Raw genomic sequence first — 16215 nt, forward strand, 5'->3', positions numbered from 1 at the left:
TTAAAAGCATTTGGATAATTGTGTTAAAAAGGGTTTAATCTGTTTTCCATCACACCTCAGATAATCTCCGCTCTGCAGTGTTTTGACATTAAACCGGTCACTCTCCTCTGCTGCTCTGTTGGGAATACTTTGAGACTGACTTCATCCCAACTGTGTGTGTGTGTGTGTGTGTGTGTTTGCTTTATGTACAGAGACAGAGAGCATGCATGTGGGAAATGTAGTGGGTTCACTTAAGGAAAGTGTAATTATACTGCAGTATTGCGCTGCATGATTAACGACGCAGGCCTCCCAAACCAAACCATCGTGCCAATGGCAAATTACAGCTATAAAAATAAACCCATGATGTGAGCGGGTCAGTGAGGCCAAAGCACGAGGCCTGTCAGAGTGCATGCAAATGGAAGAAATAGGGAATAAACAGAGAATGCATGGGGAATAAGATCCTGTAACCCAGCTAGTGTTCATCTGCTCTGCAGGATTACCTTCAGAAAGGGTGTCATTTATTTGTTTTTGCACCAAGAAGGATGAGAGACATTTAAATGAAGTCATTTTCTCCTCCAATAAGAGAGCAGAGACTCAATTCCTGCTGACTCTGGCCTATCGGGGGTGGGGGGGGGGGGTGTGTGTGTTCCAACCTGATCCTGAAAACACAAAGAAACAACAAGTAGAAGAGCACAAACACCTTCAGCCAAAATGCTCCACGCAACATTCCTGTAGCGTCTCCGGAGCGCTGCAGAGTCAAGTTCACAGTTCTCGTCAACAGCGCTCTGAACATAACCACATTTGATTAGTTCTCCAAGGCCCCCCCCATCCCCCCACTGCCTTTCAACACACACACCCTCCTCAGATGGAGAGCACTTGACTCGTGCCCAAACTGAACTCATGTGCACTCTGCTTGTAGGAAAGAGAATGCCTTCCTGCAGTGGAGTGTTTGAGTGAGCAGCAGCGATCGGGCCGTCGGGGGGGGGGGGGGGGGTTGTGGTTATGAATCGACGCCTGGCGACGCCTGGGCCGGGGTCCGAAACACGACAGGGTCCTTGGCAAATGTATGAAATGTATTTTCCACAGAATCGCTGCCAGAGTTGGCAGAGAATTTCCAGCGACAAACTCAAACAGGCACGTTGTTGTTGTTTTTTTTTAAATTGTTTTCAGGACGTTAAAGTGACGTGATTTGACTTCAAGCCTTTAAAATCTCATTACATGAGCTCTGAGATGATTTATGAGCGGTGCAGGTGATTGTGTCTGAATGAGAACTTCACGCTACACCGACCATCATCATCATCATTATTAGTTATCGCAGTCACTTCTGGTTCTGATTTTCTTTCCATTTGCAACGTTTTCTCTACTTTAAGTGGCGTCTTCATAAAGCCAGCGATCCATATGCTGAAGGAAATAGGCAAAACGCGCCGGTTACAATTACATCTGCACTTTAGCATTCAAGCGGATTATTATTATTTATGCTTTAAATGCACACGTCTGTGGTTTTCCATCTTACGAGGTTACGAAGCTGAAGCGGCTCAGCATCAGTCAGATGAAAGCCAGATGACCAACGGCCCCATTCGGTTTTACTTTAAATAAATCAAAGCGCGGCATGTTGCCGTGTCTCTGAGACGGAGATAATGAAAAGCAGAGCGGCCGAACATCGTGTCCAATGTCCCGACAAACTGAGGATCAACTGTTTTCAATTGGGACGTCTTTAAAAGCACGACCAAAAAAATACAAATATATCTAAATATATATATATACAATGGGCCCATCTTCTCTTTGCAGCCATAAAAAAAAAATGTTTTACAAGACGTGTTAATTGCAGCTCTTTTCAAAAGTGGGAACTAGATGGGTGCATCTTTGAAATCCCCCCCCCCCCGTTAAACAAGATGCGAGAAAATGCTTGCACTTGCACAAAGCTCCCTTTTCTCACTTCTTTCACCGCCGTTTAATCCAGTCACATCGGCTCCCCGAGCAGGTGAAGTCAGCCGAAGACTTTCCCACGGTCTGAGAGCAGAAGCAGCGCCCCGAGCCCTTCCTGAGGGCCGGCCATCTGTCCGCTCTGTTTGGAGTGTGTTCGGGGGGCAAAGCGTCAGCTGCATGACCAAATGCAACGTTCCAACACACCCCTCCTTCGTGGAGAAAGGCCAAAGGCGTCCATTCAGCATCACACGCACACACACACACATGCACGCATGCACGCATGCACGCCTCTTGTGTCCAAACACAAACAAATCAACGCACAAACAGTCAGATGGGACTCCAGATTTTGCAATCCAAAGCGCTCGCACACACACACACACACAATCTGTTCCTGCAGCTGATCTCTGAAAACGGCCCAGAAATGACATTTTCAACACGTTAGCTAAAATAACAAAAGTCGGAACAGACCGCCTCCTTTCCCCACGCACTTCCTGCTTCCATGCCTGAAAGCAGGATGAAAGCGTGTGGTTGGAGAGCGTCCTCGTGAAGACGACCTCTCCGGCGCTCAACAAAGGAGCGCGCATCACATGCACCTTGACCTTTGCTCTCTCCGAGGATAAATCCTCCGTGCCGCCGTCTTCCTCGGGACAAAGCGCTCTCACCATGGAGCCGCACAAAAACGCCGCATTTATGAAGCGCCGTTTACAAAACATGCATCTTACTTTGCTACAATCATGAAATGCTTTTCTCCCCCCCCCCCACCCCCCATCCCATAGCATCGTTTTATTTCCACTCTCGGATCGGTCCTCGGCCCAGCCTGACGCATTTTTTAAATGCGTGACATTGCCTCCGTGGGAGCATGAGAACTGAGCTTCCTCAATAGTGGGGTCCCCCCCATACCCGGCCCGTAACCATGGAAGCAGATGCCTGCCCTCCCGGCCCTCCTTACCTCCTGTCGATCGCAGGCTGTGAGCTGCTCCGCCGGTGAAAAGAGGCTGCTCCTGCCTTTCTCCTCGCTCTCACCGAACTGGCCCCCCTCCTCTAAAGGAGCCATTGAGCAGGTCACCGGTCTAGACTTGTTTGCACGGTCCAGGGAGCAGCCTTGATGTAACCCTTGCTCTCCTCTCTCTCTCTCTTTCTCTCTCTGCCTCCCACACCAGCCGCCCAGCGACTGCAGACTGTGGAGGGTGGTGGCGGTAAGGGGGGGGGGGGGGACGACACTGGAGACGTGGATTTGAAAAGGAGCCCGTCCGATTTTGCCTTTGTGCCTTTTTCATTCATCGATCGAATGAATATCGAACCTTCTATCCCCGCGTGTGTGAAACGGATATCTTAGCAAGCGTTTCTTAACTCTCTCTCCTCAGCAGGTCGGGGCCCAGAGCGGGGACTTATTTTCTAAGAACAGAATCTTGAATTTGCTTTTTGTATTGCTAATTCCTGCTCAGATTTATTCTGATGTGGCCTCATTTAATTCATTCATTTTATTCCTCTTCATTGCTCACTTATTTAACTTGATATATTTTCTGAGTGTTGTATTTATTTGACTTTTTTTAAAGCAAATTTCTGTTGGTGAAAAATAAAAGTGAGAGTTACATTTTTTTTTTGAAAGTAATGCAATAAGTTAAAGACAATAATATTTGGTGCAGCAATTGCATCCAACATTTAAACTGTTTTTTCTTCAAATAAAAAGTGAACAGAAGCATAAAAAAAATTACATTTTATAGGTTTCAAAACAAAAGCAAAAAGCAAAAATAATTGTAAGCTTGATTTCTAAAAGTTGTAAGTTTTTTGTTACATTTTAATTGAGAAATTTTCTAAATGTGTAATTCAAAATACATTTTGGATTTATCAGACCCAGCGTTATTATTTTAAATCCAGACTATGTGACACACAAATGATAGCACTAATCATGTGGCCTTCACGGCCATCAACATTTACTGAAACATCCTCATCAATTCAGCGCTGATAAAACTCTTATTTGTTTGCACTGATTTAAAGTGTGTGTTTGTGTGTTGACCTCCAGCAGTAAATGCTTCTGCATCTGACAGGGCGATAAGAGAGCCTCCATGACAGCTTCAGCAAAAGGTGAGACGATCAATGTCAACATATCAATGTTGTTTAATCAGCGGCGAGGCCACGCAGAAGGTATTGAATTTGTTCAATCTGTTTCATTCTGTGGCTTATTTATTTATTTATTTAAATCACTTTTCACCTTCTACTTTCTCCTCAGCATTAAAATTGTTAAACTGGCAAATTTGTTTCTATCGTAAAAATTCATTCATTGTGGAAAATAAATGTACGTAATCTCCATCACCTTCAGGATCAAATCTTTTGGATAGCTGACTGAATAGCTTCAGCATAAATAGATCTAGTTCAGCTTGTAATAAATTTTAACTGGGCTGCAGAGTAAAACACGACAGCATATTCACATTATAATATTAAATACAAATTGTAAAAATTCCACAGATATTTATAGAATAAAAAAATTGAGAATAACTCCTGCGAAGGAGCGAAGGAGCAGCTCTCGCCTCCTTGCTCTGTGTGGCAAGCTGCTCCTCATGCAGGGGCCAATCAAAGGGGGCAGAAGGAGAACAAAACAGGGCAGAAAATGAGCAAGCTCAAAGGCAGAGGAGGCAGTAAAGTAAGAAGCCAAAGGCATTGTGTTCACAGAGAATATCAGGAGCACAGGCCACATCCAGACCGACGGACAGACGGACGGCTGGACCGACGGACGGCTGCAGCAGGAGCAACGGGCAAAGCAATGTCAAACAGCAAACACTCAACGTCACAATCTATTACTCTTATCGCTGTTATCCGAGGAGCAAAAACATCATTTGTTGCTCTATGATATATTTATATGTATTTACTACATTTGATTTAATTAAAATAAAATCTAAATGTTCACCTAAAACGACCAACATGAATTATAAAATGAGTTATTCTGGTTTCGTATTTGAAATATCTATTGAAAAGTAAGCAGTTAAAAATGAGTACAAACAAATGTCAAATAAAATTAAAATGGGTTAAAATCTAAATTTTCACCTAAAACGACCAACATGAATTAAAAAATGAGTTATTCTGGTTTCGTATTTGAAATATCTATTGAAAAGTAAGCAGTTAAAAATGAGTACAAACAAATGTCAAATAAAATTAAAATGGGTTTAAAAAAAACACGAAGCTGCGCTAAACTGGAAATGCAGATGTAGGATGCTGCTGGTGGAGATGGGTGGATGTTGGGGGGGGGGGGGGGTCTCAAATGAAGCGACACCCACACAGCGACGGGCAGACGCATACCACGGACATGCCTGTCTAACGTCTAACAGAAACATTATAAGGAGCTCAGGGAATAAAAACATTATTATAAGGAAGCTTTTCCTTTTTTTTCCACTTTAAGATAAAATAATTTTTAGACAAAACATTTTTTTTGGCTTCAAATTGTCCTGGAATAAATAGAGAAAAAATAAAATAAAATAACCCCAGTAATATGTGAAGATGGCGAGATTGAATAACTAACACACACACACGCACACACACACACACACACTAACAACAGCTCTGGCAGATGGTCCCTGGGCCATACAAGCGATACCCAGAATCTCATCATCACCATCATCCTGCCTGGAAACAGTGGCAGCCAAGTTCAGTCTGCTCGAACCGCCGCAGAGACACGACCCGGTGTCCGCGACGCGCGTTCACGCACACGCACACGCACACACACACACACACACACACACACACACAGATCACAACGAGGCGGCTCAGCTAACCAACCACAAGCTGAGAGCTCCCTCTCTGATTCCTGATCCTTTGCTGCCTTCGTTTTGAGGCAATCCTGCCCCCCCTGGCCCGGAGGCAGGCAGCAAAAGGTCCGACCGCAGCTTCCACGAGGACATGCGACACTTTGAAGAGTAAAATCACTCTGAAATCAGTGGATTCATTTCTGGAATCAGACACACGCAAACATGCAGAACAGGCAGTCGTCTTTGCCCCGGATGAGTGAGGGATTATTATAATGTCAAAAGCTTCTCAAACAGCATCAGGAGCGTCACCAGACGCCAAGCAACCCCCTCCCCGAAATCCAAACTGAGCAAATGCTTTTTGGGGTTGTCAGGGTGACAGACGACATCAATCAGGCCTGTAAACGCTGGGAGACATGATGTGTTTAAATATATAATCAATTTATGAAATGAATAACTTTGATCATTTGTGCTCTTGGAGGAGCCGCAGCGAAATAAAAGAAAGGCTCAGTTGGCTCGGAGGCCGTCACTCGCGACCTGATGACCTTTCTGTGGGGCCACAAAGCCAGGCGCGTCCCCCTCCCTCGGGTCAAGCCCATAGACAAGCCCCCCTCAGAGTCACGACCCACAATGCAAAGCGCATCCACAACATCTTCACTGGATTATCTGCTTCCAGCCGTTTCCCTCAGGCTGTCGTTGCCATGGAAAAGCCTCTGAATTCAACCGTTATATTAAAACCATCTCCAGGAATAGGACGACACGACGGCAGCAGGCCTCCGAGGCAGCCCCGGCGTTCGCCACGGCGACGGCCCACGTTCAGCCGGGCGCCATCGCCGGAGTCAAACACATCAGAACAAAGGGCCCCTCGCCATATAGCCACTGCTCTGAGCTCGCGTTAATGAGGTGTGGAGCAACAAATCCGCCCCATTCAGCGGCCGGACACTTGTGGTGTTGGAGTGGAGTGTATGGACGGTGAAAGCGTCCTGTCATAACACTAGAGGAGTGCCCCCCCCTCCCGCACCAAGACACACACTGTTCACTAATGAGTGTGTGTTAACAAGCCCATCGTCCGCTTCTCGAATTCATTGTCTCCTGAATGGGAGCTAATGGAGAGACAAAACAGCACACACACACACACACACACACACACACACGCACACACACACGCACGTACACTCACATGCACACACTGGGGGCCCTCCCGCAGTGCACTGCTCTTTTTATAAGATGCCATCACATTCAGCTTGTCCTCTGAACTCTGAACAACCACAAAATGAAAAGCTTCGTCTTTACAATAAAGTTAAATTAAGGCTGGAGAGAAAAATTTCCAGAATATTCAAAAGTAAATTAAAATATAATGTAAATCTAAATTGGTGCAAATAAAATGTCACTTTAATGGTGTGAAACCACGTCTCAGTATTTGTGGAATAAAATGTTTTATTTTGAAATAAAACTTTTGGGGTTAAATGAAAAGAAATTCTAAAAGCAATATTTGTACTTTTTTTTCCACATGTTACATTCATTTATTTTATATATATATTTATATATATTTAATATTGATATTTTACAAAAATGCTATTTGATTTTTATTAGGCTGGAAAGGAAAAATATTTTGCTTATTTGCTACCCATTAATTCAAACTCTGCAGGTTCACTTTGAGAAACTGTCCACTCAGATAAAAGATAAAGTAACACCAGGCTGGGTTTGAATGGGGGAGGGGGGGGAGGGGGTCGAAGCAAAACCAGTATATCCACCGAGACCAATCTTGCTTGATTTTTTATTTTATTTAAATTCTAATAAAAATAAAATGAAATAAAATGTACAAATTATTTTAACACATTCTATTTTTGGCAGTTGCATAACAATAAGATAAATATTTTAGTGAAACGAAATCATCTAACAAAATGAAACCAAGCCAGTGATTGCATTTTAAACCTTAGATGCATCTCTTTTTTTTTGCATAATTTTCTATACTGTACGGGAGATTAGCAAATCATCACAAATTAAAACAGGAAATTGCCTTTCTTGTGAGCAAAGAAGTAAAAACAGGTTCGTTAATTTACGCTGGACTGGGAAATGAGGATGAATAAAATAGAGACGGAAAGGGGGATGTCGGGCAGAACTGGCATCCCGTGGGATTTAACATGGCTGTCTGTGCAAATGTAAGACAGAGACAGTGACGGAGAACGAGACGATGCTCGGCGGTCCTCAAGTGTGGCTAATTGTGTGAGTCCAATTATTTTTTAATCTTTAATGCAAGTAAATGTATGTGCTCACACACACACACACACACACACACACACACACACACACACACACACGTGTGTTGCAGCTGAAAATGGTCTCTGCGCTGATCTGAGAGCAGGTCAGTCCAAACACTGGCAGCTATTCAAGACCAGATCAAGTTGATGTGAGATTCCATCCCGCCTCTGCCCCTTATTTCCATATGAATGTGGAATATGCTAAAAACAACAACAACAACAACAAGCAGGATCCGTGTCCCGGAGAGCCGCTGCAGGGTGAGAAAACGCACGTTTGCAGGGAGAACTCCACGTCCTCCCCCATGCAGGACAAATAACAGAAATACTGCACATTTAAAAACACGCAGACTCTGTCCCTCTATCTTCCCTCTGCACACATCCAAACCCGGCCAAGGTCAGCCGAGCAGCTTATGAATCAAAACAGAACTGCACACGCATATTTAAAAAGGCTTTATCATGAATGGACACGCAGCTCCCTCCAAAGGCTTTGTCCTGAAAGACGGAGTCGTGATGAACAGACAAACACGTGGAGCAGAGGAGGCAGAGTGAAAAGGGACGGATCCACGTCCCCTGGACGTCAACGCCTGTCCCTCCGTCGCCTGGCAGGCCCGCGGCTGCAGCGAAGTCACGCCGTCACGTGCTCAAGTTCAGATGCAGGCCTCCTAGCACGCACGGACAATGTGGCACGCTGCTATTGTTCCCCCTCCATCGTTGGAACAGAGGCAAACCCCAAGCGACAAGGCCATATTACTGGGACGGGTGGAGGGGAGACGAGACGGAGACCCCCCCCCCCACCAAACATGGAGGACGCATATAAAGCCCGATGCTGCACACGGCAACGCGCAGACACCATTAATGGGGTTTTCAAATTTAGTGTTTGTTGTCTCAAAGATGCCTGAAATATCACAGGAAATCCAATCCTCTCTCACAACTGGGAACATCTGTATCGGAGGAAAACAGACGGAGGCACGGATCGTCTGTTATCATTAGAACCACCTTTAAAAGTACAGGAGCGTCAAACTAGGAACTAGAATTATGATCAAATTCGTTATAGTTGGGATTTTTTGTTTTTTAAACATTAACAAATAAGCAGCTTCCATACGTCGCTTTCATTTTAAAAACGACAGCAATTCTCATTTAAATGTCTTTTCTCGTTCCTGTTCAGTGACGATTACTAGACAAGAACATTTCGAACGCTCTACGTGGATTTCTTCCAATCATTCCCATCGATCGCTGTTTAATGACGGCGTCGTGACGGGGTTAATAAAAGCTATAAGAGAACTGCAATCCAGACCATTAACGTACGTAAAATCATTACTTTTGAAAACCAGTCACGTGAACACGTTTTAATAATAATAATAATAATAGCAACGGGCGAGTCGTGAACCTCTGCGACGCTCGTTGCTGATCTCACCAACGTGAAAATGTGATTTCATTTGAAGCATCCCAGAAGCAATTAAGTCCATTAATGCGACTCCAGCCGCAGCGTTTCAGCCCCCCCCCCCCCCAGACCTTGACCTCTTGTGGGGGCCGACGCTTCATTTCACAGCTGCCGGTGATTGCAGCCCAGATGTGCTCTGAAGGAGCCAATCGGAGAGAAGGGACTTCGGCTTCCACTCGTCAGAAACATGCAGGTGATATTTGTTAGAGTTGTTAGGTTGACTCTGGTTAGCTCAGCGTTGCACTGTGGAAAACCAGAGAGTCCCGGCTCCCATCGGCCCCGTCTGTAATCACAAAGCCGGCTTCTCAGGCAGATTGTGCGTCTTTATCTCCAAAGAGCGCTCGCCCCTGTCCCTGTATCGTAAAGTTACAAGCGACGCTAAACAGATTAACAGCACGGAATGTTGGTGAGAGATTTCATATCATCTCGTTCAAACGGCATCAAAGAGAAAAGAGAAACGAACAGAGATGTCTCTGTATACAGCAGAAACCACACACCAAAAGGGAAAGAAAGAAAAAGAGAACGGAGATTGGATCTCCTGCTTTTTGGACGATATCCTCCTGGCTGGCTCGGATCCGGACTGAGTCATGGAGTGCGACCTTCTCCAGCAGCAACACGCTGGTCTCTGCCAGCTACACAAACAGTGAGGGAGAACATGACGTCACCGCTCTATCATGTACCAGATACACAGTTCAGCAGGTTCATGGCTCGAGTCCCGAGTCCTGGAGCAAGGCACCGACCCATGCAGGTCATTCAGGCGGGTGCATGGCGGCGTTGCAGATTAGTCTAAGGCCGGTGTATTTCTGTTCCTGCTAAAATGAGACTACAGTGTGGCCATTCTGTTGATGGGAAAGAAATATAGCCCCCCCCCCCCCCCCCCCCCCAGCCTCAGCAGTAAACAGACACACTCCTCCCTCTGGGTGGCCGGGGCAGGAGGCATCAATCCCACCCCGGTGACATTCAGACAGATTTCATCTAAGGCCCCCCCCCCCCCCCCCCCAACACGCAGAAAATGTCTTTTTGGACTTTGTTCCGGTCCAAATAAACACGACGAAGACTCCACATCTGGGTCGGTCCCAAAGCGAGGCGTCATTAGCAACAGCTGGCCGCCGCTCTTTAGTGATAACGTGAAAAACAGCGGTTTCTGACGAGAGAGATATAACCTTGTCTGAGAAAGGAAAGGAAAGAAAGGCCGAGGAGAAACCAGAGTCGGGGGGGTTGGGGCGGGGGGGGGGGGTTATGATGTGGTCCAGAATCTATTCATTGCTCGCATTTAATTTCTTTTGGGTGCATAATCCTTTCACTTTCAATAGCAAATTTACCAGTCCCCAAGGCCTCCCCCCCCCCCCCCCCAGACTGGTCAATACAAAACCAGACAACTAATTACTGCGCCCTCCTCCTCCCTTCCTCCTCCCTTTCTCCCACTCCTCCTCCAGCAGCTGTGGGGTTCATGTACGCAAGGAGTCGGCCAGTATTGGGTTTCCACTTCCCAGATCTCGCTTAAAAGCATGTCCCATAATGGCCCTTCAGTCACACAAACACGGGTTGGGTTTCATACAAAAAAAACACAGTCGGACAACCACATGCGAATATTCACTTAAGCCAATTCTTAAAATAGAGTTCTGTCTCCATTCCTTTCAATGATTTCCTCCTTTTTTTAATTTCCTTTTCTTTTGAAAAACATTTAAATGCATCGATTATTGTCTCCCGGTGGCCCAAAACCACCCAAAAAGCAAATAGCGTGTTTACTGAGCGACGACGACATAAACGTTCACGATGTCTCGCCGTTAAGCTTTAACAGCGTGTAATTAGCATGTAATTGACACCTTGTTTTCAAGTTATAAATTAGAGCACAACTTGACAAGCTGTTTGGCTAATAAAAAAACACTAAAAGCTCAGCTGACCCACATCTGAGCACTTAGAGCTGAAACGAGCCGCCCATGAATCAGGGAACATTATCCTTCAGTCATTATCAAACATTTTCCAGAGTTGAAATTGTCGCTCGCGGCTTACCAAGTTTTTTTGTTTCTTCTTCTTTTTTTTTTTGAGACATCATTGGGTATGTTTAATCAATTAATTCAGAAACTAATTTCAAGAATTTAACAAAAACAATGATGGGAAAAAAATAAAAAATAAGAAAGTTTCAAACCTAAATCCATTTTAATTATTAGTTTAGAAAAGTATAAATTCATTTTTGAAGGGCCTGAGCTGACCTTCATTTTTTTTGGAGCCAGCGCTTGCATTGTCCTGTTTTGGGGCAGATGAGAAAGGACTTGCGTCCCGACGCCCACCCTGACGATGCTAGCGTGGCCATGATAGCACGCTGGACGTCCTTAACGTGTTGTGTTGTGACTGCTTCTTTACAGCCCTCCTCTATAAACAGACACTCACCGCTCTGATCCCCGTCCCGCCTCAGCTCAGCCCCTAATTTGCCGATGGGCTTTAAAAAGTGCCTCAGTTAAGATGGCTTCCCCGGGACAACAGGACGAGTTGCCCCCTGTGACCCGACTGGAGTGTCCTTTGTCTCGCTGCTAATGTTTGCCTTAGCCCAGCCGTTTCTCGCCAGACCGCCATAAAAGAGGAAACTCTAAATGTAAGGAAGCCATTACCCCCCCCCCCCCCCCCACTCCCCCTGCCCTCGTATCTGTGTGACCACCGCCGAGCTATAAAATTCTCGTGACACAGAATTAAGCTAACCTTCATGCTAATATGGGAAAATTGGATGCAGGAAAGCAGAAATACGACGTTCAAGTAGACGGAGTCAGGAGATCCTGGAGTCCACTTCCTCACGTCCGTTTGTTCTTTCCTTCTCCTTTGTGTCAACGAGGACAGCTGGATAAGAAATGGATCACTGATCAAGGGACGCCTCCCACCTCCACCCTCCCTCCATCGCAGACATGACATCACCCACTCTGTATAATCACCCCGTCGGGGGCCATTTGTGTGAGTGCACGCGTGCACGTGAGCTGTGAGCAACACCTTGATTTGTATTAGCTTGCCTTTTGCATCACCTTCAGCGTTGTGTTTTGCTTTTTCTTATTCTCATGGTATAAATAAGTCGAACCGAAGATGCCGACGGATGGCGGACGACGTGTGCGTTACTTTCTACTGCCGAGGCCCGTGGCTGATCTCGGGTCATTAATAATTCAGTACGAATCTGACTTATGATGCATATCGTCTGTCATCATTATCTGAAAGCGGACATTTTGGCCTCCATCTGTCCTCAAGAAAGTACCGCCTGGGATGTAGGCGTGGACGCCAACGCCAAAATCCAGAGGCTGGAACCTGAACAACTAACTCCTCATGATATTGAGGAGATCCTCTCAGGAGGTCTCCCGATGTTCAGGACGTTTCACTCATTGATCATTGGCAAAGCGGGTCAATAAAGATCCATTTATGCTCCGTGACTGCAGTTTGTACAGCAAGCAACTGAAATTTTATCCTCATAGCAAACATTAGCTATTCATTTAAATAAAGTTTTTTTCAATCCATATTTGGTCGGGACTTTCCGTTTACTCCAGTCAGATCTGTCGAAGCGATCAACGAGACGGCTGTCCTGGGAAAAGCCAATAATCCCACCCGTCCGGGGTTGTGAACTGCTGCATTGTCACATCGAATTCCTTCCGGAGTCACACGGATTCACATCATTACATGGTTCCCACATTAATCAGAGAATTCCCATTCAGACCCGCATCCCTTTTGTCCGAGATCAACAGTGTAGCTTGAATCCGCCGTCGGTCAGAGAGTCGCGTGGATACGGACGGATGCCTCGCATTCCCCCGACATTCACAGCAGGAACGTCGGCTCGGTAGACCTTTCTCGCAAAAGTAGGAACAGCAACTGGTGTTTTCATCCGGAACACTCTGCCATGCGACATTAAGTGACGGGGAGGGGACGAAAGCGAGCGAGGTCAGCGGGGTTGTCGCTCTCTGCTTTTATGTGCACTTTAGTAAATTGATCCGGAGCCGGGTAAGGTAATGCTAAGATTATTACGACCGTCATGCAAACATCTTAACAAAGTTATCCTGCTTGCATTAAGCTCGTAATCGGAGTGGAACTCGATTTACAGGGATAGATTGCTCATCGATCTTACAAATGACTCGACATTCACAGAATCCGTCGCCGCTTAGATATCGTGCACGCAAGCGGCAGCCGTAGAATAGTAAGAAATGCTTTTACCGGCAACGGATGTTCTGTTCAATGAATGCATACGTGCATAAAAAAAAGAGAGCATTAAATGTACTTTGCGTTCCCGTTCTCCTGCAGGCCTTACTAGCGCTAACCCTCCCGTACAGCAGGGAAGGGTGCAGATGTCTTTCATTAGGATCGCGGTTCCTCTGTGGAGCCGTTAGCATTTCGGCTGAACATTTCTACAGTGTTCGACCAGAACATGCAAGTTCTCTTTTGTTTGAGTGGCAGGAGAGGAAACCGCCTCCTACTTCCTGCGGCCGGCGGATCCTGCCGGATCCTGCTGGATCCTGTTCTCATCCTGAACGTGCACCTCCGTCATTCACGTGGCAGCAGGAGGCTAACAGGTAATAAATCACTTCTGCTAAGTGAGCTTTTCCTTTCGCTGCTTGCAAACAAGCGGGCTAATTTATAACCAGAGAAGGCTTTGGTGGAGAGGCTGCAAATGGATGAGGAGGTCAGGAGGGTTATCTGAAGACGTGTCTTCACCTGGCGCGGACATCAAACACCTGAGATCAGCCGTGCACACTGGAAATTCTCTGGCCTCCTGGACGAATGCCCCTTCGCCATCTGATTTTTGATGGAAACTCCACGAATCCGACTTAAAAGAAAGTCAGCAGTGCAGCTCGGTTGGGTTTTGACCCACTGACCAACGATAGAGGAGTTAACCCCCCACTAAACTCTCGATAACGGTAAATACCACCGTCCAGAGGTGCAGGCCGAGACACAATCGAATGAATGGAAGGAGCGGGGGGGGAGGTGCAGAAGGAGGATAGACGGCATCCGATTGAGGGATTGAGGTCAAAACCCCGAAGTGCCGGTGAAGCATCAAGGTGCGACGCATAAATCCCAGCTCTGGAGTTCAACGGCGCTCCAAAGGGAGTTCGTGCACTCCCCCCCCAAAACGCACCTCCTTTCATCGACTCCCTCGCAAGTGAAAATACTTTTTTTTATGTCGTTTTCTATTGCCTAGTTTTTATCTCTGGTATTGATCCATGCAGAAAGCCACGAACAGATTCTAAGTTATTGACGACTCTAAAGTCTAACAGACACATTCAAACAGAAGCCAACGCCAGGGTGCAGCTTTAACGGCTGTGGAGGAGCCCGGGCCTCCGGAGGTATCACTTCCATCCAGCACATAAAGGAGTCATTCATGGAGCCTTGCGTTGGTCTGCGCCGGCAGCAGAGGCTGCCGCGGGCGGTTCCAGAAAGCTATGGAGGCAAACCAAGGAAAATAATCCACAGAAACCGCCTTTTCAGCAAATCCAAAGCAGAAACTCCGCCTCCGAAGCTTGAAAATCTGTTTACCGGAGACAACGTGAACTTGGACTCCTAACTTCCTGAGGACCTCAGTCCTCTTGACGGATGCGATGCTGCTCTGCTGAATGCCCCCCCCCCCCCCCCTTAAGAATGAGACACAAAAAGGCTACAGCAGTTTTGTCCAGATGCTGCGTGCAGAAATATCGATGCTCACGAAACGTGAAACCACCGTGAAACTGATCAATGCCCTCGGCTTAATGAAGGGCCTCAAAAGCCCCCCACCCCCACCCCCCCTCCTTCCAGCCAGCAGAAACATGCAGCAGCTTCCTGTTTAGTTTTTTCTTTGGAGGACATGCGTCTTTTCACTGTGACAAAGTCGGACTATAAGAAAAAAGTTTTTGGAGCCTTTGTGTTTCTTTCTATGCCATTCTCTTTGACCTCTCCAGATCCCCCCCCCCCCCCTCCCCCCCAAGTAAACTTCCACCTCGCCTCCCTTCCCGTTCCACCTTGACCCTTAAAAGTTAGTCCAGATTCAAAAGCTCATAGTCGCTCTTATTACCGATACAAGAGTGCCGGCGTGCCCACGTTTCAGTCCACGTTTCAGTCCAGCAATACAAACTCGAGCAGGGAAGCTGTTGGCGGCTTGTCTTGGGAAAATCTGACACGTGAGACGCATGGGGATCCACATGGAGCGCAGAACTTCTAGGAAATGTTCCGGCTAGATAAGGAGAGAAGGACTTACCACAAAGATTGCATCATCTCGATCCAACAATGACAGATTCCCCTTTTGATTCGCTCCGATCCACTTCCATTTTTATCTTTTCTTTCTGCGCTCTCGTATGGCACCGCCACCCCTCCAAGAGGCAGAAAGCAGAGCGAGTGGAGAGGGGAGAGTCAAACACAGTGGGGGGGGGGGGCGTTAGTCCTGGCGTGAAGATGGAGGGGCTTGCTGCAGCTGTGCGGCGCCGTCAGTAAGTACAATCCTCTCCTCCATGTGTGTCGGCGGCACGGTGGAAAGAGGCGACGGGCACAAAGTGATCCTCTTATACGCAGCCCGGCAAAAGAAAAAGAGAGAGAGAGAGAGAGAGAGAGGGACAAAGAGGGAGAGGGAGGGAGAAAGACAGAGAGACGGCTGTGCAGGGAAACAAGTGAGCTACAGAAGGCCGAGGCTGAACGGCAGGTTCAAGTTTTCAGCCTTTTCCTGCAGTGGGAGGGAACGAGAGGGAGCCTCTAGGAAGCCCAGGAAAAACATAATACCTTCCAGCTTCTTTCTGCCCCCACCTCTCCCTCCCTCCCTCCCTCACTCCTTTCTCTCTCTCTCTTGCAATAAGCCTGGCTGAAACAACCCCCCTCCTCCACTGGAATGTAAAGGCAGGAGCTTCAAGAGGCCCAGTTAGACAACCCTCAAAGTCACTGCACCTTG

This window comes from Brachionichthys hirsutus, chromosome 10 (assembly GCF_040956055.1).
Source record: "Brachionichthys hirsutus isolate HB-005 chromosome 10, CSIRO-AGI_Bhir_v1, whole genome shotgun sequence".
NCBI classification, from domain to species: Eukaryota; Metazoa; Chordata; class Actinopteri; order Lophiiformes; family Brachionichthyidae; genus Brachionichthys; species Brachionichthys hirsutus.